This window comes from Quercus suber, unplaced genomic scaffold, assembly GCF_002906115.3.
Source record: "Quercus suber isolate HL8 unplaced genomic scaffold, Cork oak 2.0 scaffold_472, whole genome shotgun sequence".
Taxonomy (NCBI): Eukaryota; Viridiplantae; Streptophyta; class Magnoliopsida; order Fagales; family Fagaceae; genus Quercus; species Quercus suber.
Genome location: NW_027069923.1, coordinates 502,422 through 525,242, shown reverse-complemented (window position 1 = coordinate 525,242; position 22,821 = coordinate 502,422). Strand labels below are relative to the sequence as shown.

General features: G+C 35.4%; 2 pseudogenes; both read left to right on the top strand.

Annotated features, from left to right (window-relative positions):
• Positions 1–731: 731 nt before the first annotated feature.
• On the top strand, positions 732–2,161 carry LOC136062974 (thaumatin-like protein 1; annotated as a pseudogene).
• Positions 2,162–12,991: 10,830 nt separating this feature from the next.
• LOC112031004 (thaumatin-like protein 1) lies at positions 12,992–15,524 on the top strand (annotated as a pseudogene).
• Positions 15,525–22,821: the final 7,297 nt, after the last annotated feature.

The following is a 22,821-nucleotide window of genomic DNA, read 5'->3' as shown; positions in this document are numbered from 1 at the left end:
TACTCTTTGAATTATGACAAGATAATTTTGGCGAAAAAGAAATTAAAAAAGGAACCTACTAGAACTGAGCTAGGATTAGAAACCTTACGAACTGTTTAACTCCAAAGGGTTTTGGTTCTTACACATCCACTATTTCATTTCCCTTTTTTTCATAGTTACTTTTATGTGTTATATGAACAAATGTGAAAGAATATTTTTTTTTCACTCCAAATTCATCCGCAAAAGTCACAAAAACATCTCAAGCCGCCCGGGTTCAAAGTTCGACCAACGCGCAAAAATTCACGTTGAAATCAGATAAATTAGAGTCGGCATGACTTACAGATTGCATAGGTTTGTCTTCAATTTCCCTAGTGAAAACCTATGGACGCTACCTTAAGTCATGGGTGAACTAGACTGGTTACGTCGTCTCAATATCACATGTTGTTAAATTGAACACACAACAAAAGTCTATTCAACATAATACAATTACAGTCATTCTAGAGAACCGTTGTTGTAAATATACCAAACTCCTTGATCTTTATGTTTCTCCAACGAAATAGCGACCTTGGTGCCGTATAAAAGACTCTACCGATCACCAGGACAATAAGTATTCCTACTGAAAAGTCCAAGCCTTCACTAAAAGAAAATGACAAAAAAAAAAAAAATTCCAAGCCTAGTTTCCCCGCATGGACCGCATTGATATCCGCAACCACGTATAAGCTTCTATATATACCCAACCAAATTCTTCAGATTATTATCACCATACCACATTCAAGTTCATCATACTTGTTAGTTCTTATATACCACTAATTTAAAGCAACGATATCATACTTCATACAATGACGAAAACCCTGGCACTCTACAGCCTTACCTTGGTCTTCTTTTTCCTATCTGGTATGCCTTCTTACTAATCTCTTTCCCACATTGCATCGTCCAAACTCTCTCTCTCTCTCTCTCTCTCTCTCTCTCATCCTTTAGAAGTGCTTGATATACACCCAAAATAATTACAAAATTCTTGTTTGTGATGATTCATTTTCTCGAAAACATCAAAAAACATGCGGTTTTTTTGCCCCATTCATCATCACATTGGCAACGCAATAAAGTCATGAAAGCCCGCGAAGGAATAGCGTTCATGCACATTCTTTTCATCGCGAGTCTTATTTATTTACTTTTGATAATTAAAAATAATTGCAACCCGTTGAATCATAACGATGCATCATCATGATACGTACGTGTATCTACACGTTAGAATTAATGTTGCATCTGCTACATATATTTGCTGCTTACAATACAGGTTTTGTTTTCATTTTCAAAATGATGACAAGGATTTTGGTTTATATATGTTGCATGCAGGTGCTCACTCTGCTAGAATAACTTTCACAAACAACTGTCCATATACCGTCTGGCCAGGAACCTTAACTTCGGATCAAAAACCTCATTATCAACTACTGGTTTGAGTTAGCATCTACAGCATCCTCAGCAATAGATGTCCAAGCTCCATGGAAAGGCCGATTCTGGGCCCGAACTCTATGCTCCACAGACAGCTCCGGAAGGTTCAGCTGTGCTACTGCAGAATGTAGCTCTGGTCAGGTTTCATGCAATGGTAACGGTGCAGTTCCGCCAGCTTCTTTGGTAGAAATCAACATAGCCGCCGCTGGTGGAATGGACTTTTATGATGTTAGTCTTGTAGATGGGTTCAACTTGCCTGTTTCAGTAGCCACACAAGGCGGAACTGGTGAATGCAAGGCCTCAAGCTGTCCGGCCAATGTGAATGCAGCTTGCCCAGCAGAGCTGCAAGTGAAAGGGTCTGATGGAAGCGTTATTGCTTGCAAGAGTGCTTGTACTGCTTTCAATCAGCCACAGTACTGTTGCACTGGTGCAAATAACACTCCACAAACTTGCCCACCCACAGACTATTCTCGGATCTTTGAGAACCAATGCCCTCAAGCTTATAGCTATGCTTATGATGATCAGAACAGCACATTTACTTGCTCTGGTGCACCCAACTATGTTATCACTTTCTGTCCATGAATTAAGAAGAGGAATTATGCGTTCCCTTCTCTCTAAATAGTAATAAGAAGCTGATCAGTTTCATGTACTAAGGCACATGTATGTATGTGTCAACGAAATAATTATTTGAATAACACATATCAAATGGATACTGCAAAAGATTACTCGTTCACTTGCCTTTTCATGTTGTACCGAGACATTTAAAATCAGGGGGGGTCAGGGGGCACTTACCCCCTAGCCCAACCCAAAAAATCTATTAATATTTACTTACTTACTTACTAACTAGTCTAGACGTATTTTAGGTAAAAATGCAAAATTATTTGTTAAGTTCTAAAGATTTAGGAATTTATGTATTTAGAACTCTAATGTGTATTGTTGGCAAACCATAATTAAAACAGGTTGTTAGTCTTGTTTAGACTTGCTCAAAGTGTGGGCGTTTTATGCAAAGTTGGAATCGAGTGACTGCAGATGTATTGGTGCATTTCGACCTGGCTCGATCAATCGAATCTCGGGCAGAATGTTTTTTCTACAGAATTTCCAACTCAGCCCATGCCCATTAAGGATTAGGGTTTCAGATCTACTTCTCCTACTATATAAAAGAAACCCTAAGCCACGTTTTTGGTTTTTTTTTTTTTTTTTTTAAGAGAGAGATTAGAGTGCCTCTTGTGCCTCCTTTTATTTTTAGGATTTTGTACTCAAACCTCTCTAAGTCTTTGTTGCTCATATTTGCGGTTTATGTGAATCTCTTGTGAGATCTAGAGGAACTTTCATTCACATAAACTTAGGGTTTTCAAGGTAGAGATATTATCTACATCTTAATGATCAACAAGGTTGCTGCTATTGGAGCTTAAAGAAAAACAAGCGGGGGTGCTTGTACATGTATTAGCGAGGATGCTGTAGATGCTAACTCAAACCTAGTAGTTGCTAATTGAGGTTTTTGATCAGAAGTTAAGGTTCCTGGCCAGACGGTATATGGACAATTGTTTGTGAAAGTTATACTAGCAGCGTGAGTACCTGCATGCAACATGTATGTAACAAACTCCTTGTCACCGTTTTGAACATGAAAAAAAAAAACCTATCTTGTAAGCAGGAAAAATAAGCCGGAGAGCACCATTTTAACACAATTATCATGACGACTGTTTTAATCAACGGGTTGCAATTTGGAACCACTGTATTATTTTTATTTTATCTAAAAATATATAAATTAAAATCATGCATGGTGAAAAGAATGTGCTTGAAGTTTAATTCTAGCCCTCGATTGATTCCCTGTTCATTGGAGATCCATAGACTAATATGAAAAAGGGCTAGTGACACTGCAATGTGCTGATGCAGTGATGCATGCATATATCAGAAGTAGATAGTGAGGCATACCAGATAGAAAAAAGAAGGCTAAGGTAAGGCCGTAGAGTACCAGGGTTTTCACCATTGGATGATACAATTGCTTTAAATTGGTGGTAAAAACTAACAAGTGTGATGAAATTGAACATGGTTTGGTGGTGCTAATCCGAAGAACTTGGTTTGGTATTTATAGAGGAGAAATGATATATCCACAATATTTTCACAATATTTTTATAATAAATTTTAAGTAAGAGGTTGTTACTAATTGTTATTGTTAAGGCCAAAAAGTAATCTTAATGTCAAGTTCAAATTTGAACCAATAACAACTAACCACCTATAATTTGTTGTGAAAATATTGTGAATATAACATCTCTTTTTATAGGGCCTTACAATGGATTTCAAGGTGGTACATTAGGCTTGAACTTTTCATTAGGAATATTTATTGGTCTACTTGGTCGTTAAGTCTTTAATTCGGCTTCAAGTCGGTACTGCAACTGCGTCAAATTGTCAATATTGGGTAAGGTAAAGCAGAGGGACTTTGTATTTTACAAGTGGGTTGTTACATGTAATACCATTAGTGGTACGACTATTATGCTCCATCGACTTATGCATTCAATTTAACGTTTGACTTTGTGACGAATCAACTAGTCTAGTTCATTATGACTAAAGGTTATTTCCATGGATTTTTCACTAGGGAAATTGAATACAACCCTATGCGAACTGTAACTCTGTAAGTTATGCCAACACTAATTTGACTGATTCAACATGAGACCCTGTACAATGTATGGCTTCGAAACGAGGTAGCTCCGTAGCTGGAGATATTTACGAGAGTGCGGCAGTTGAATTTGGAGTGAACCAATTCGTAAGGCATCCAATCCTAGCATCTGCTAGGTTCCTTTTCTTTCTTTTAAACCAAAAAGATCTTGTCATAATTCAAAGAGTGAAACTAAGCCATCGAAATAGCTGAGATCAAAGACTTGCAAATACATTTAGTGTCTAGAATAGTACGTGTTCTAGTAATGTTGTGGCATTCAGCATACTCTTTGGTAAAAAACTAGTTTTGAGGTACATGCAAATCAGTATTAGAGAACATTAAAAACAAAAAATATTTTGATTTTATCACATCGATCATCTTTTATTCAAATTTAATTTTCTCTATCTCATTTAGAATGAGTACTAATAATTTATTTACAACATGATGGTGTGCATCAATTATATATCATTGTCACAAACATATATAACCAACAATCTACAGTTCGTAGGACATAAAATAGAGAGCAAATACTAGAGCTCTAAGCTTAATTAAATCTGAAGAAGCTACCACAGCCACTAGAGCCATAAATATATAATCTTTTTTGTGAGAACAATCTGCTTCTCTCCAAGGTATGAACAATCCTTCATACATACTGTGGGGGTGGGAAACCGAGATAGGACTCTAGGTTTCGTTTGGCACAATTCATTTGTTATAAATGGGTTAAAGTTCACAATGGGAAAATTAAAAAGGAAATCAAACACTGAAACTTAATAAGAAGAAGTCAGTAGATACTTGTCTCATCAAGTGTCTCCTTCACCTTTTAGGAGAGGTGAGTGGGTCTCTAGGTAAGTAACATTGTTCATACCAGTCATTCAGTAATAAATGCAATTTTGTCAACTTGGGGACACCTATTTAATGCGGAGGTGACATTTGCCAAATTCAAACATTATCTCATCTAGTTCGTCAGACATATCTCATTATACAATAACCGATTCATTGACTTCAAAGAACTGCTATACAACTGAATTATGATTTCAAATGAATACTTATTCCATTCCTAGATCTAATCATGCATACCAAACATGTCCTAACATGTCTAATACAATATGAAACATCGCAAGAATGGAAAACATTTTATAGAATCACAAAATGAAAACATTACAAACGTTGCTCTCAATGTAGCCCATGGGTTAGTTACTTGGGCAGCTCTGGATGTTGATCATGGGCCCAAATCCATCTCTTCAATCTATGGTTGGATTCTGGCCTCAAATGAAGTAGATGGGCTGGGCCCTAGTAACCCTTTTAAATCCGACCATTTTGTTTTTGTTGTGTGTGTGTGTGTATATATATATATATATATAAACCTATCCCAGCCTAATATTTAATTAAAAAGAACATTTCAACTTGTTAAAAAGATGGCTATTTAAGTTTCATAGCCAAAAAATTATTTGATAAATGATTTGGCACATTGGATGCTCTGATCTTACCATTGTTGCTAGATATTCTACTTTAGAAAATAAAAAATTTAAAAATTTAAAAAAATTAAAATATATATATATATATATATAAGCTTTTAATTAATCTGATCTTACCATTGTTGCTAGATATTCTACTTTAGAAAATAAAAAATTTAAAAATTTAAAAAAATTAAAATATATATATATATATATATAAGCTTTTAATTAACATGGACAATTGTTTTCACACATTCATTAGTATCCACTTTGTACACTTAATGTCCATAATTTCACAAGCGATGTCTATATTTTTTTTTTATTATTAATTTTCACATATAAAACATGATTTGGGTGATGTGTATATATGAAAATGTACAATAAAGATTAATATGTTAGAATTAATATCATTTTAATAAAAAGAGCAACCGAAGCGAGTATGCTATATCAACTATTCGTCACCACTGCACACCCTTGGTACAATAGTCACTCCGCAAGTATAAGTACTTGTGAGGTGTGGGGTGCAAAGACCGAGGTTCAAGTCTCTAGGAATGAGCTTTATACACATATACACTTAGATTAGGCTAGAGTAGAATTTCTATCTTGTATAAAAAATAAAATAAAAAATAAAAAACCTATTGGTCGACTTATTCCTTTTTAAAAACAACACTATGCACTTGCTTAGGTTCTTAATTACATGAGATTTTATGTTTTGTCATAATACCGTCCATCCCTTTGTGTTGTTTTCAAATAAATCAAATAAAATAAAATATGGGTTGTTAGAGTATCATATTTATAATTTAATATCTTTGCTAAGATGTTATGATTTTTTTTAAGCCTTTGTAGGGGCCTTTTTTGTGTACTGTGCATTGGGTTGGGCTGCCTCCTGCGGTAATGGATCCGAGTATTCTGAATAAGAGAATTAAGACCGGTCCAACTGTAACTCAATTTGAGCCGGCTTGTGCACAAACTAGGCCTCGTCTACCAGGAGTATACTTATGGCAAGCAAAGCTGTTTCAAATGAGTTATAGCAGGCAGATATAATAACAATTAAAATTTAAAAAAAAAAAAAATACAGTGACCTTTTCTTAATGGAAAATGACAAAGTAATCCCTATTTATGATAATCTCAATGATAATAATGGCTTTTGCAAAAGGAAATAAAGGAGTAAGTGATAATATGTATTAATCAAGAATAAATATCAAGTCAAGTTTGGTTCGTAGAGGCAAAGACCAAAGAGGAAGAACGTCTCCTCTCAATGCAACTAATCTCCCAAGAAAGATCCTGCCGTGGGGATTAATAACTTTGAGGGAACCGGACCTAAATGGTTAGTGTCCAAAGGAATCCTCTTTTGTTTACTTTTCTCAAAGAGAGTAGGATTGAGAGAGAGAGAGAGAGAGAGAGAGGGAAACTGACCTACTAGTGCATGCCTATCGTATTATCTCTCTTGGTTTTCTGTTTTCTCTCTTATCTTTTTTCTTTCCCTTGTTTTTATGCTTTCTTTCTATTTTTTCTTCATGATCCCCTGTTTTCAATCCCTGTTCTAGCCACGACAAGGGTCTTCTTATAATGCCTACCGTGACCAAATTTTACTACTTTGCCTTTTAACCACCTTTGTTTGGTCTGGGCGTACTGGCCAACCACCAAAGGGTTCGTCTGTATGCCACTTACCCTCGCTAGACAAAGGCAGGTCATTCGTTAGTCTGCCGTGGCACCCTTTCCTGCCATGGTGTAAGTGCTTTCTTTCTCTATCCCTCACGGCATGCACCTAACGGTTCCTCCCTCAACCTTGCTTCTTTTTGGTGGTCTGTCATCCCAGCAGGACGTACCCCCCAAAAGAGCTTGGGTAGGAGCCGCAGAATAGATCTTTTCCCCTCTCTCCACCACCAAACCATACCCCCCTTACCTCTTACCTCTGACCCATGACCCATGACCCCACCACGTCCCATATTGGCTGGGTACAGGCTAGTGGCACCTGGGCCTTGCGTGTACTTCCCTTTCATGTATGTCCAAAATATGCCTGTTACTCATGCGTTTGCCACAGTCTGATACTGTGTTTGTATAGTCTGTCGCTCTTCTTTGTCCTTTTATATGGGCCGCTTTATAATTCACTGTTCCCCTTAGGGGCTGGGCTTCATTTGATACTAGGCTTCACATTTCCTCCAGCCTATTTCTTGATTACCATCATGTCCTACCATATTACTTTGTCATTTCTGCTGTATTGACTTGATCCTGTAGGGCCCTTTTTAGGCCTACCATGTGTTCTTTCCCATGATTATGGGTTTTCTTACTTATGGGCTCCTGCGTCCCTTTTGTTTTTTCCTTGGATATCCTTGGTCCATTTGTTTGCCTTGGGCTTCCTCGGGCATTTTTCCTAACTTTGTGTTCCCATGAGCTTTTACTAACTTCTTCAGGCTTCCCCGGCCCAATTACCTCATTCTCATCTTTGGGATTTATGGGCTTACCATCAATCTCCTACTCTCTTTGTTTACATTGCTTTGGGCCTGCCACTGCCCATTCTTACTTTTCCACATCGTATACTGCTCATGAATTTGTTATTCGCTATTTCTTTCTTTCCGGGCTCTTTTGAGCCCATTTGCTTTCTCAAGGCCTATTTATTTATTTTATGGACCTGTGATCCATTATTCCTACTGCTTGGACTTAATGGTTCTTGTTTTCTATCTTTTTTGCCAGCTTCTTTTCGATCTGTGTTGTTGGGCTTCTTTCTTTCTTTATGATTCTTTAAAAATGGCCCTCAATAGCCTTCAAATTTTTAAATTCCAAAAAAAAAATTTCGTGACATCTTTTTAACACATGAAGTATATATAGATAGCAACATTTTTTGAAGTATAAATACTTTGTTCATTCAGAATGTTATTGCAAGTATTGAACCTGTTTTAGATAGGTAGATATCAAAAAGGGCATTTGGACTACTAACATAAGACACCAAATAATGTCATTACCACTGGACTTTTAATTAAACTTTTACAAGTCTTGAACTTAATTAATTCAATGCTAGTACCAAATTTTTTTTTTTTTTTAAAGATATCTTGTTGTACTATATTTTTGTATACATTGTATTTTTTTTTTTTAATGAAATGTTTTCTGCAGAGAGAGAGAGAGAGAGAGAGAGAGAGAGAGAGAGAGAGAGAGAGAGAAGCAAGGCCCAAGCCAAGAAAGAGGACCCAATCAAAAAGGAAAGTTAGTCAAGCCCAAGCCCATGAGAGGGGCCAATACATGAAAAGAACCTATGGGACCGGATGGGGAATGGGACCGGATGGGAACCCCACCTAGTTCTTGATGAGGAATGGCAACACGGAACTCTCAAGGAAGCAAAACAATGGAGCCTGAGACATGCACCAACCAAAAATGGCATGGTTGAGCTAAAGGACGAGCCATGCGTACAAAGGGAACAACCATCATCTTCGCATTTATTGCCTAAATAGTAAAATTTTCACAACAAACATACTTAGAGGGTGTTTGGTTTGTATTTTCAAATAACTATTTTTAGTTTCTAAACAGTATTACACGTATTTTTATACAATTTTTTACTCACACGTATTTTTACAAATGTTTCAGACAAGAATTTTTAGTTTTTAAGCACATGTACCAAACGGACCCTTAGTCCCTAAAAAAATGGCGAATGGACAAAGTGCCCCCTTTCAGTCCAATTGATCCCATGAAAGGAGGAGGCAAGCAAGTATAAATAACCCCTCCCCCTCCTTCAAAGGGGACACACACAAAAATAGAGAGAGAAAGTTTATAAGAGAGAAACTGAAGAAATAGTGAAAACGAAAAAGAGAGGAGAGAGTGCCAAGGCTCGGTACCATTGTAATCGTGTGTATCTAAGTTGTCTTGGCTTTGTATTAATCTGAATTTATTCCCTTCGGGTTTCCCATTGTGGATTCCTCCGATTAATATAAATTAATTGTGCATTCATCGATCGTTTTACACCCACACAATGAGCATATAGCCTATTCATTATTGATATGGAATAAAATTAGATTCAAAGTTACAAGGTAATATATGATATTTTTGATAGATCTATGAAATTGTGTATAAATGTCTAATAAAATTGATTGGAAAGAGAAAATGCAGTAGCAAGAGAAGTTGGAGTAAATTAATAATTTAATTTTCACATATAAAACATGATTTGGGTGATGTGTATATATGAAAATGTACAATAAAGATTAATATGTTAGAATTAATATCATTTTAATAAAAAGAGCAACCGAAGCGAGTATGCTATATCAACTATTCGTCACCACCGCACACCCTTGGTACAATAGTCACTCCGCAAGTATAAGTACTTGTGAGGTGTGGGGTGCAAAGACCGAGGTTCAAGTCTCCAGGAATGAGTTTTATACACATATACACTTAGATTAGGCTAGAGTAGAATTTCTATCTTGTATAAAAAATAAAATAAAAAATAAAAAACCTATTGGTCGACTTATTCCTTTTTAAAAACAACACTATGCACTTGCTTAGGTTCTTAATTACATGAGATTTTATGTTTTGTCATAATACCGTCCATCCCTTTGTGTTGTTTTCAAATAAATCAAATAAAATAAAATATGGGTTGTTAGAGTATCATATTTATAATTTAATATCTTTGCTAAGATGTTATGATTTTTTTTGGGGCCTTTTTTGTGTACTGTGCATTGGGTTGGGCTGCCTCCTGCGGTAATGGATCCGAGTATTCTGAATAAGAGAGTTAAGACCGGTCCAACTGTAACTCAATTTGAGTCGACTTGTGTACAAACTAGGCCTCGTTTACTAGGAGTATACTTATGGCAAGCAAAGCTATTTCAAATGAGTTATAGCAGGCAAATATAATAACAATTAAAAAAAAATAAAAAATAAGAAACAAAACAAAATACAGTGACCTTTTCTTAATGGAAAATGACAAAGTAATCCCTATTTATGATAATCTCAATGATAATAATGGCTTTTGCAAAAGGAAATAAAGGCGTAAGTGATAATATGTATTAATCAAGAATAAATATCAAGTCAAGTTTGGTTCGTAGAGGCAAAGACCAAAGAGGAAGAACGTCTCCTCTCAATGCAACTAATCTCCCAAGAAAGATCCTGCCATGGGGATTAATAACTTTGAGGGAACCGGACCTAAATGGTTAGTGTCCAAAGGAATCCTCTTTTGTTTACTTTTCTCAAAGAGAGTAGGATTGAGAGAGAGAGAGAGAGGGAAATCGACCTACTGGTGCATGCCTATCGTATTATCTCTCTTGGTTTTCTGTTTTCTCTCTTATCTTTTTTCTTTCCTTTGTTTTTATGCTTTCTTTCTATTTTTTCTTCGTGATCCCCTGTTTTTCGATCCCTGTTCTAGCCACGACAAGGGTCTTCTTAAAATGCCTACCGTGACCAGATTTTACTACTTTTCCTTTTAACCACCTTTGTCTGGTCTGGGCGTACTGGCCAACCACCAAAGGGTTCGTCTGTATGCCACTTACCCTTGCTAGATAAAGGCAGGTCATTCGTTAGTCTGCCGTGGCACCCTTTCCTGCCATGGTGTAAGTGCTTTCTCTCTCTATCCCTCACGGCATGCACCTAACGATTCCTCCCTCAACCTTGCTTCTTTTTGGTGGTCTGTCATCCCAGCAGGATGTACCCCCCAAAAGAGCTTGGGCAGGAGCCGCAAAATAGATCTTTTCTCCTCTCTCCACCACCAAACCATACCCCCCTTACCTCTTACCTCTGACCCATGACCCATGACCTCACCACATCCCATATTGGCTGGATACATGCTGGTGGCACCTGGGCCTTGCGCGTACTTCCCTTTCATGTATGTCCAAAATATGTCTGTTACTCATGCGTTTGCTGCGGTCTGATACTGTGTTTGTATAGTTTGTCGCTCTTCTTCGTCCTTTTATATGGGCCGTTTTATAATTCACTGTTCCCCTTAGGGGCTGGGTTTCATTTGATTCTAGGCTTCACATTTCCTCCAGCCTATTTCTTGATTACCATCATGTCCTACCATATTACTTTGTCATTCCTGCTGTATTGACTTGATCCTGTAGGGCCCTTTTTAGGCCTGCCATGTGTTCTTTCCCATGATTATGGGTTTTCTTACTTATGGGCTCCTGCGTCCCTTTTTTTTTTTCCTTGGATATCCTTGGTCCATTTGTTTGCCTTGGGCTTCCTCGGGCATTTTTCCTAACTTTGTGTTCCCATGAGCTTTTACTAACTTCTTCAGGCTTCCCCGGCCCAATTACCTCATTCTCATCTTTGGGATTTGTGGGCTTACCATCAATCTCCTACTCTCTTTGTTTACATTGCTTTGGGCCTGCCACTGCCCATTCTTACTTTTCCACATCGTATACTGCCCATGAATTTGTTATTCGCTATTTCTTTCTTTCCGGGCTCTTTTGAGCCCATTTGCTTTCTCAAGGCCCATTTATTTATTTTATGGACCTGTAATCCATTATTCCTACTGCTTGGACTTAATGGTTCTTGTTTTCTATCTTTTTTGCCAGCTTCTTTTCGGTCTGTGTTGTTGGGCTTCTTTCTTTCTTTATGATTCTTTAAAAATGGCCCTCAATAGCCTTCAAATTTTTAAATTCCAAAAAAAAATTTTCGTGACATCTTTTTAACACATGAAGTATATATAGATAGCAACATTTTTTGAAGTATAATTACTTTGTTCATTCAGAATGTTATTGCAAGTATTGAACCTGTTTTAGATAGGTAGATATCAAAAAGGGCATTTAGACTACTAACATAAGACACCAAATAATGTCATTACCACTGGACTTTTAATTAAACTTTTACAAGTCTTGAACTTAATTAATTCAATGCTAGTACCAATTTTTTTTTTTTTTTTAAGATATCTTGTTGTACNATGAATTGTAGGACAATTTTTTTTTTTTTTTAGATATCTTGTTGTACTATATTTTTGTATACATTGTATTTTTTTTTTAATGAAATGTTTTCTGCAGAGAGAGAGAGAGAGAGAGAGAGAGAGAAGCAAGGCCCAAGCCAGAAAGAGGACCCAATCAAAAAGGAAAGTTAGTCAAGCCCAAGCCCATGAGAGGGGCCAATACATGAAAAGAACCTATGGGACGGATGGGAATGGGATCGGATGGGAACCCCACCTAGTTCTTGATGAGGAATGGCAACACGAGAACTCTCGAGGAAGCAAAACAATGGAGCCTGAGACATGCACCAACCAAAAATGGCATGGTTGAGCTAAAGGACGAGCCATGCGTACAAAGGGAACAACCATCATCTTCGCATTAATTGCCTAAATAGTAAAATTTTCACAACAAACATACTTAGATGGGTGTTTGGTTTGTATTTTCAAATAACTATTTTTAGTTTTAAACAGTATTACACGTATTTTTATATAATTTTTTACTCACACGTATTTTTACAAATGTTTCAGACAACAATTTTTAGTTTTTAAGCACATGTACCAAACGGACCCTTAGTCCCTAAAAAAATGGCGAATGGACAAAGTGCCCCCTGCAGTCCAATTGATCCCATGAAAGGAGGAGGCAAGCAAGTATAAATACCCCCTCCCCCTCCTTCAAAGGGGACACACAAAAATAGAGAGAGAAAGTTTATAAGAGAGAAACTGAAGAAATAGTGAAAACGAAAAAGAGAGGAGAGAGTGCCAAGGCTCGTACCATTGTAATCGTGTGTATCTAAGTTGTCTTGGCTTTGTATTAATCTGAATTTATTCCCTTCGGGTTTCCCATTGTGGATTCCTCCGATTAATATAAATTAATTGTGCATTCATCGATCGTTTTACACCCACACAATGAGCATATAGCCTATTCATTATTGATATGGAATAAAATTAGATTCAAAGTTACAAGGTAATATATGATATTTTTGATAGATCTATGAAATTGTGTATAAATGTCTAATAAAATTGATTGGAAAGAGAAAATGCAGTAGCAAGAGAAGTTGGAGTAAATTAATAATTAAGTGAGGAGAAGAACCGCAAAATTGAGTTCTATAAAAATGAAAAATCATTCTAGTGTAAGGAAATGGGTTTTAAGAAAGAATCAAGCAAAATTGGACACACAAACACACACACACACACACACACATATATATATATTACGTCCTGGACTTAATGTTAATCAATAAAAATAGTCTTTAAATGACTTAATGTTGTCTGGAACGTTAGATTTAAGAAATAAAAGTTTAATTAGCATAAAATTAACCATAAAAACATTGTATTTCTTTTTTTGTCATTTTTTTTTTTTTTGAGAGTATACTTTTTTTGTCATTAGCATAACTACATTGTTTAAAACACTGATTCTTCTAGCAAGTCTAAAACTTGATGTTTCATACTGGATGAGAGAAACACACATCTAGCTAATATTTTATAAATGACAAAACTTAGGTACAGTTCTTTAAGTTCCCTACTTAAAATTTTGACATCTGTACAACTTAACAACCTAGACAAACCCCAAACAAACAGCGATGAAACTAATTTTTTTTCCCTTCTTCCTTTTTTTTTTTCCTATACTGCAACTGCAAGAGAAAATCAAACCAAAAAATGCAAAACCAAACAAGAAAGATCAAAAAATGAAAAAATAAAAGCCTGATCTACTGAGTTTCAAACCAAAAAATGGACCATTTTCCCTCATTTTCTCAGTAACCAAACAAGAAAGATAAAAAAATAAAAGCCAAATCTATTGGGTTTCAAACCAAAAAAGGGACTCTTCTCCCTCATTTTCTCAGTAACCAAACAGGGAAGATCAATAAATAAAAGCCAAATCTACTAGGTTTCAAACCAAAAAACAGACTTTTCTCCCTCATTTAATTTCTCAGTAACCAAATAGGAAAGATCAAAAAATAAAAGCTAGATCTACTGGGTTTCAAACCAAAAAAGGGACCCTTTTCAGCTATACCCGAAACTTCCACACTCTTAACATCAACAAAGCCATCATCACAGCCTCTTTCATTAATTTGTCCACAGAGAGAGAGAGAGAGAGAGAGAGAGAGAGAGAGAGAGAGAGAAGAATCATAGATCAAAAAAGAAGAAATGAAACAGATACACACACACCCCCCCCCCTCCCCCTGAGAGAGAGAGTGAGAGAGAGAAAGAATCATAGATCAGAAAAGAAGAAAGGAAAGAGATACACATACATACACACACCGAGAGAGAGACCATTACACAATATGGCCAGCAACCCTAACAGGCGCCGGGCCTCAATTATCATCAACTGGTTTTGAGCTAGCTTCGGGGCTTCAAAAACCCTTAACATTCCTTCTAGGTGGTCAGGCCGAGTATGGGCTCGATCCCATTGCCACATTGTTAAGGGCAAGTTCATTTGTGGCACAGCCGACTGTGCCTCTGGCCAGGTCTCATGCAATGGTGCTGGTGCAATTCCACCAGCTTCATTAGTAGAGTTTACCTTATCAGGTTATAAAGGACAAGACTTCTACGATGTTAGCCTCGTCGACGGGTTCAACTTGCCCGTATCGATAACCCCACTAGGGGTTCAGCCAGTTGTAAAAGGACGAGCTGCAGAGGCAATATAAACCGGGTCTGCCCTCCGGCGATGGCGGTGAGAGGATATCGTGGGAGAGTGATTGCTTGCAAGAGCGCGTGTCTGGCTTTCAATCAGCCACAATATTGTTGCACCGGTAATTATGGTACCCAGATAAATGTCCTCCTACTAACTATTCTAAGATTTTCAAGCATCATGCCCTCAAGCATACAGCTATGCCTATGATGACAAACTAGCACATTTACGTGCACTGGTGGAGCTAATTATCTTATTACATTCTGTGCATAAGCTACAAGCTAAAGCTTCTTCCAATTACGTAGAGACCCAAAGATCTAGCTTTTTGCTTCTATTTACAGTAAACACTACTATTGTTTTGACCGTTTAGGTATATGGTTTATTTTACATAATTGAAGAGGAGTGTCCATTTTTTCTCCTCCCCAATGTATAAACTACAAAGTGATATTTGGTAAATAAAGTTGTTATCAATTTAAAAAAAAAAAAAAACTATAGAATTAAATATCAATACGTTTCCTTTTTCCCCTTGGATTAAGATAATAAGAATTTGATGTTGCTGATGGAGGATTTAGATAAAATGTGTTTGTTTGTGCATATTTACTATTTAGTACTATTTATTGAAGGCAAAACTTAGGTAAATACCTTAAGTGCAGTATCTTAGGTTTTTTATTTAAATTTTGACATTTGTCCCATTTAATAACCAAGCAAAGACGTTAAAACTAAATTTCCTTTTTTTTTTTTCTTCTTCCTTCATTTTCTTCTCTTCCAAACCCAAAACCTTTCTCTCCAAATTATGACCCTTCTCTTCCAAACCCAAAACCCGAAAAAAGAAAAAAAAGAATATCTCATATCTGACCCTTCTCTTCCAAACCCAAAACCCAAAAAAAAAAAGAAAAAAGAAAAAATCTCATACCTCTCTCTCTCTCTCTCTCTCTCTCTCTCTCTCTCTCCTCTCTCTCTCACCCAAAACCCAAAAAAAAGAAAAAAGAAAAATCTCATACCTCTCTCTCTCTCTCTCTCTCTCTCTCTCTCTCTCTCTCTCTCTCTCTCTCTCTCNTGTAAACGAATGCGCGTAAGAAATGTCATGTTCTATCTGCAACTACCACAAACACCACTACATTAATCACAAGTCATATATCAACAAAAACAAAAACAAACAAATTTTTAATTTAATAATTTTTTTTGGAGGTTAATTAAAGTAACAATTTTTTTTTAATAGTTCTATAGCTAGGGAACAAGATTTGAACCCTTGATAATTTGCATTGGAAATACAAGAAGATATCATTTTTTTTTTCTTTGGTTGAGAATTGAGATGTGCTAATTAAATTATAAAACTTTTTGCAAGAATAAACCATTATTAATACAAAAAAGGAAAAGTTAACAAATGTCAACACTGTTTTTTTTAATAGAAAATCTTGTGTAAAGATAGATTTTTGTATTTTCTAGTAAGACAAAGTTTAGCTACAAAATTTATTGTAATCTTAGACTACAATCCTATTCAATAAAATAAAAATTACTACATATTTTGAAAATTTAACCTTTGAATTGTATATTTTTTACTCTCTTAATACACATGTCAAATTTTATGTCAATCGGATATCATTTACTATATGATTTATAAGCTTATATTTTATGTATAATTTTAAACTACAAAAACTTACAATTTAAACAATTTATTGATAACATAACTATTATTTTTTAATTTTTTAGAAATTTTGCAAGCATAGAGGTTATAAGAAAAAGATATAATCCAATGGTAAATTTGTCAAAATTCACCTCCTATAACAAGATATTGAGTAAGATTGTAACCTTAAAGTACAACTAATTTTGTAACTAAATTTTGTCCTTTCATAGCATTTGAAAAAATGCCTCAAATGAAAATTATTTTTGGTTAACATAAAAAGCATGGCTTATTTTTAGAAATTGTTTTCCACAAATTTTTTTTGGAAAACAACTATATCTCACAGCAAACTAAATAAGAGAAGATAGGAGATTATTTTTCAAGTCATTTAAGATTGCTACAAAATATAGGAAAATGAGATAGCTTTATAGAAAATACTTTTTGGAAAATAACTCATTTTCTAAAAAACATTATTGTCGAAACAAAAAAAGCGTAAAACATTGGTTTAGAAAAATACTTTTAGAAACTTTTTATGAAAAAAGAAAAAAGTTTTTGTTGTTGTTTTTTTTTTTTTTTTTAACAATTTTAAATATTTGCCATAAAATTAGTATCAAAACTTTCCTAAAATAGTCAATTAACAAATGTCGTAACGGACCCATACATTAATACTTTAGAAAAGAAAGAAAAAACCTCAAGGGGTTAATTTAGTAGTTCCTAAAACCTCATGATATCCATGAAATCTAGGTTCAAAACCACTAACTAGTATCTTAGGGTCACTTTCAATGGATTCTTCCCTGTAATAGCCCATTGTGTATGGGACAGGGAGACTGCACATGCCCAAAGGAATAATCAGATACTCGAAAAGGTTTAGAGACCCTTATTTATTAACAATAAACAAAAAATGAAAGAAAAAGGCATTGCACATGAGGGAAAATGTGCAAACTAATGCTAGTAAGAAGGAAGCAAAGAAGGAAATTAAACCAAAAGGAGAGAAAGGAAGCGAGGATGCATGCTTACCAGAAAAGAAGAGGAAAGCCAAGGCAAGGCCGAGGAGTAATTGGCTTTCCATTTTCTCCGAAGATGAAATTTGGTGTGTAATGAGCTTAAGGCTTTGAAATTAAGGGGCAAACAGGTGAATTTATATCAAATCGAAATCTTCTAAATACCTTCTTACTAAATTTTGGCAAGTGAGAACACCAACAAAATGGACGGTAACAAAAAGAGTACGGATTATTCGGACGCGTGTGTAAAAATAATTTAAACATTTTTCTTTTCCTTACTTGACTGCTCTACATAAAATAAGGAAGAAGATGCCAAATACCCGGTCATAATGATAATAGTTGGAAACTGTTTCTCAACCAAAAAAAAAAAAAAGTTGGAAACTTTAATAGAATGAATAATTTGATTAATTTCATCATGCGAATATAATTTGTAGTTGATTTTTTTTTTTTTTTTTTTTATGCTTATCCTGGCTTAAGACAGATGTATAGGAATAAAAATAATGTTTGGATTCTTGGAGCATTATTAAAGAGGTTTAAAGTCTATGCTGTGTATCCAAAAATTATGTCATTTTGGATATATACTATTGTTAGTTTTTTAAGACTTTCTCCCATCTCCCCTTGAGTGTGCTAAATATATATATATATATATATTGTGTCTCTTCAAGACTCCAAGAATCTTTTTTTTTTTTTTTTTTTTTAAGAATACTAGTATTTTAGCACACACAAGAAGAGAGGGGAGAAGGTCTTAAATTTATATTTATATTTATATTTTATACAATCATGATAGATGATGGCATGGTGCGCCCAATCATATATTCATATATGGCTGTGAATACCGCTTCCACTATGAGATATTGAAAATAAATCCTCATTTGTTTCTTAAATAAAAAACCTCCTCTTGTTTGATTTTTCTTTTCCTCTCTCTTTTTTTAATTTTTCCCTTGCGTTACATTAATATTAAAAGATTAAATTTTATAAGAATATGTAAAACTTAAATTTTATACCCTCTAATCACAACATGCCACATTATCATATTACATATTAATAAATAGACACTTAATCAATTTTAATGCCCATTTGAAAATCCAACTCAATGTATAGTAGGGATGTATTGAGTTTTAGATAATAAAAAAACTAATGTGAAAATCTCTTATTAGATAGTGTAAAACATGGCTTCTCTCTAGGCATAATAGTTTTGGAATGCTAACATATAGAATAACTCATGCTGTCATGCATATCCCTATAATTATAAAAATGAAAATAATAAGTTGTTTAGGCTAAATATTAGATAAGATTTCTCTCCAAATTAGACCTTTAGATTGTATGTTCTTTGTATTCTTAACACACATGTCAAATTTCAAATTAGGTATTATTTACTATTCAACTAGTAAACTAATTTTTTATGCATAATTTTACCACAAAAACTTGAAATTTAAACATGTCATTGATGAAATAGTTATTGATTTTTTTATCTTTTTGAAAATTTTTAAGTATGGAGAATATAATAAAATAAGAGTAATACAACGATTAGATTTTCAAAATTCACATCTAATTATAAAAAGAGTTTGAAGGGTTTCTTTTTAAACTCGTTTGGAGAAAAACATTTTTCCTAAATATTTAATTATAATGGTTGTACTATAAATAGTTGGTTCGTTCCAGTCATTATGGTTGGGAATAGCAAGTCTCTCTTGATATATTGTTGGTTGATTCTTTTCTCTGTCCTTTTTATTTCTTGCGATTGTTGGTTGGGGATTTACTACTTGTCAAGAGAAGAAGAAATGTTAAAGATACTTAAAAAATTTACTATATAATTTTAGAAATTGATGTATCGTGAATTATAAAAAAATGTAATTTAGATATTCATTTATATCATAAAATTTAGTGTAATTACAGTGTATAAGGATTCATTTGATGGTGAGTCAATTCAATTATTGATTTTTTTTTTTGTTATCAAATAAGAGATTTGGATTAGTAATTGAGTTTTGCCCTATTAGTTTGTGCAATGTTTTGTATAAGATTTTCTTAAAAGTTCTAGAAACCAGTTGAAATTTTTTTTTACCATCCCTTATTACTGAAAATCAATCGACCTTTGAAAACAATAGGCTTATTTCTGATAATATCCTAATTGCTTTTGAGACCTTACATTGCGTGAAAAACTTCCAGTCTAGGGGAGATAATTTTATGGTGCTAAAATTGGACATGAGTAAAGCCTATGATAGAGTTGAGTGGGTGTATTTGGAAAATCTTATGAGGAGGATGGTTTTTTGGGACAAATGGATTAATCTCATTATTGTTTGTGTCAAAAATGTTATGTACTCAATCTTGGTGAATGGTGATCCTCAAGGCCTTATCCACCCAACTAGCGGGATTAGGCAAGGTGACCCACTGTCTCCTTTTCCTTTTTCTTTTATGTATATAGTGATTGCATGGGCTTATCACAAAAGCAACAGCTGATGGAGACCTAAAGGGTTTCTCTATTTGCAGATAAGGCCCTAAACTAACCCATCTGTTTTTTGCAGATGATAGTTTGTTGTTTTGCATGGCCAATTAATTATCAAAATGTGGAAAAATCCTAAACTTGCTAGCTATGTATGAATCCTCCGTTTGGCAGAAAATTAACAGGGAAAAAACAACTCTCTTTTTCAGCAAGGCAACTATGTTGGCTACCAAAAATATTATCATGAGCCTACTTGGGATGCAAGAGATTAAATTTTATGAGAAGTATTTGGGGCTTCCGCCTTTAGTTGGAAGGGGCAAGTGAGCAAGCTTCAATTACATCAAAGAGAGAGTATGGCAGAAATTATAAGGGTGGAAAGGAAATTTACTTTCACATGTAGGGAGAAAGGTGCTTATCAAGTCAATTATCCAAACTATCCCAACCTTTGCTATGGGCTACTTCAAATTGCCTATGGAATTGTGTCATGAAATTGAAGCCATGGTGAAAATTTTGGGTGGGGACAACATGGGGATAGAAGGAAAATACACTAGATCCGTTGGGAGGAGTTAACAAAATCTAAGTTGATTGGCGTGATGGGTTTTAAAGACTTAATCCTTTTAAATGACAATCCACTTGCTAACAGACCTGGCGACTTCTCACTACTACTAAATCTCTTTTCTATAGAGGCTATAAGGCAAAGTTTTTCCCACCCTGCTCTATTTTGGATGCAAAGGAATCAGCTGTAGGTTCATATGCATGGAAAAGTATTCTCAAAGGAAGAGATGTTATTCTTGATGGTGCTGCTTTCTAGCAAGTCAAAGATGAAAGGTCTATCAAGATTCGACAACACCGATGATTGCCTATAAAACATCCCCTAAGAATTACTTCACCTATTTTGGAATCAATGGAAGAGGCCATGGTAGATTGTTTAATAAATCCAAATACTAGAAGTTGGAATCATGAAATGATTGATGGACCACCCGTTTATGAACAAAAATTGTGGAAAAAAATATGGTCTCTTGATTTTACAAATAAAGTAAAACACTTTACCTAGAGAGCTTGCAAATTAAAACTCACTTCCAACAAAGTGTAATTTGGTCCACCGCCATGTTAATTATATCGGATCCTATCTATGATAGGTGCTCAGGATTAGCAAAAAGTCCTCTTCATGCTCTTTGGAGCTACTCATAACTGGACCAAGTGTAGGATGCAACAGTCTGGGACTTTCGGTCTTAGGTTACTACCCAAAATTTTAGGGAGTTACTAGCATGAATCTTTGAGAACAACAAGCAGGTAGATTTTTTCTCCGTGACAACTTGGTGTATATGGCAGCAGAGAAACTAGATTCAAACCCAGCAGAACCAACATACCATTGAGAAGTTGGCTCGAGTTGCAACAGATTGGTTCAAGGAGTACAAAGTAGTCCAACTAGTTGCTATCCCTTGTGCAATAGCACCTAGATAAGTCTTGTGGAAGCCACCTCTATCAAATGCCTTCAAAATTAATTATGATGGGGCAGTTTTCTCTAACTCTAGCAGCTCAGGTATTAGAATTGTTATTCGGAATAATGAAAGGTTGGTAATCACTTCTCTAGCACAACACCTTAGCCAAGCTTATAAAGTTGTCCAAGTTGAAGCTATAGTAGCAATTCAAGCTTTAGAATTTGCTAGAGAGATTGGTGTGGACAGAATTATGGTTGAAGGGGACTCAACTATAGTAAAGAAGGCATTGAAGATAAAAGATCCAGGTTTGGCAATCATATGGTTTACTCATTGAAGACACGGGAGTTTTAGAGAGAAATTTTTCTAAATTATCCTACTTTCATATTAAGAGAGAGAGTAACAAAGTTGCACATTGTTTGGCGAGCTAATTTGCCAGATACTGTTGTATGGATGGAGCATGTTCCTCCATCAATTTTTCCTATTGTTCAAGTTGATTTAGCCCCTATTTCGGAATAAAATAAGCAGTCTTCTTTCTCAAAAGAGAAAAAAAAAAAAAAAGATTTAGAAGTTGAAACATAACTTACACCAAAAACTAATTGATGCCTTAACTTTTTTTAGGGGATTAATTATTATGTAGCGGACAAGTGGATGCTAGAGAATGAATGAAATTCTAATGTATTTATAAAAAACAAAAACAAAAGAGGTCATTTAATGGAATATTGTTATGAGGAATCGTTTTTATCCTATATGGCATGTTTGAAGCTGTGGGGGGAGAAAAACCCAGCCCAGCTTATTCGGCCCAAGGCCCTAAAAGAGGAACACTCTTCATCCGAGGAGATGAAGCCTTCAGTCGGAAGCCCACGCCAATGGGGGATGCCTGGGGATGAACACGTATACCATCCGAGGAGATGCTCATATGTCCGAGTAGTCATGAGTCCTCGGATCCGAAGAGGTTTGATCAAACGCGAGTATGGGAGGTTCAAGTGATCTATTTGACAAGCGTCAGGAGGGAGAGGAGCCTCGGACACACATAAAGATAACGGCAACAGGGGAATATCAAGGAGGCATACTTCAACCACCACATTTAATGCCCTGCACCTACCTTTCTGGCCGCATTTATGTGGACAGGACACCTGAACAGTGCTTTCTCAGCTACCGCCACTCACATAAGGCTAAAGGTGGGATGATGGGACATGTACTCAAGTGGATGCCTGGATGATGAACAAGTGGACGGAGGAGATGTAAGAAGGTAATGCTATATAAGGGAAGGGTACCTCTGATAGAA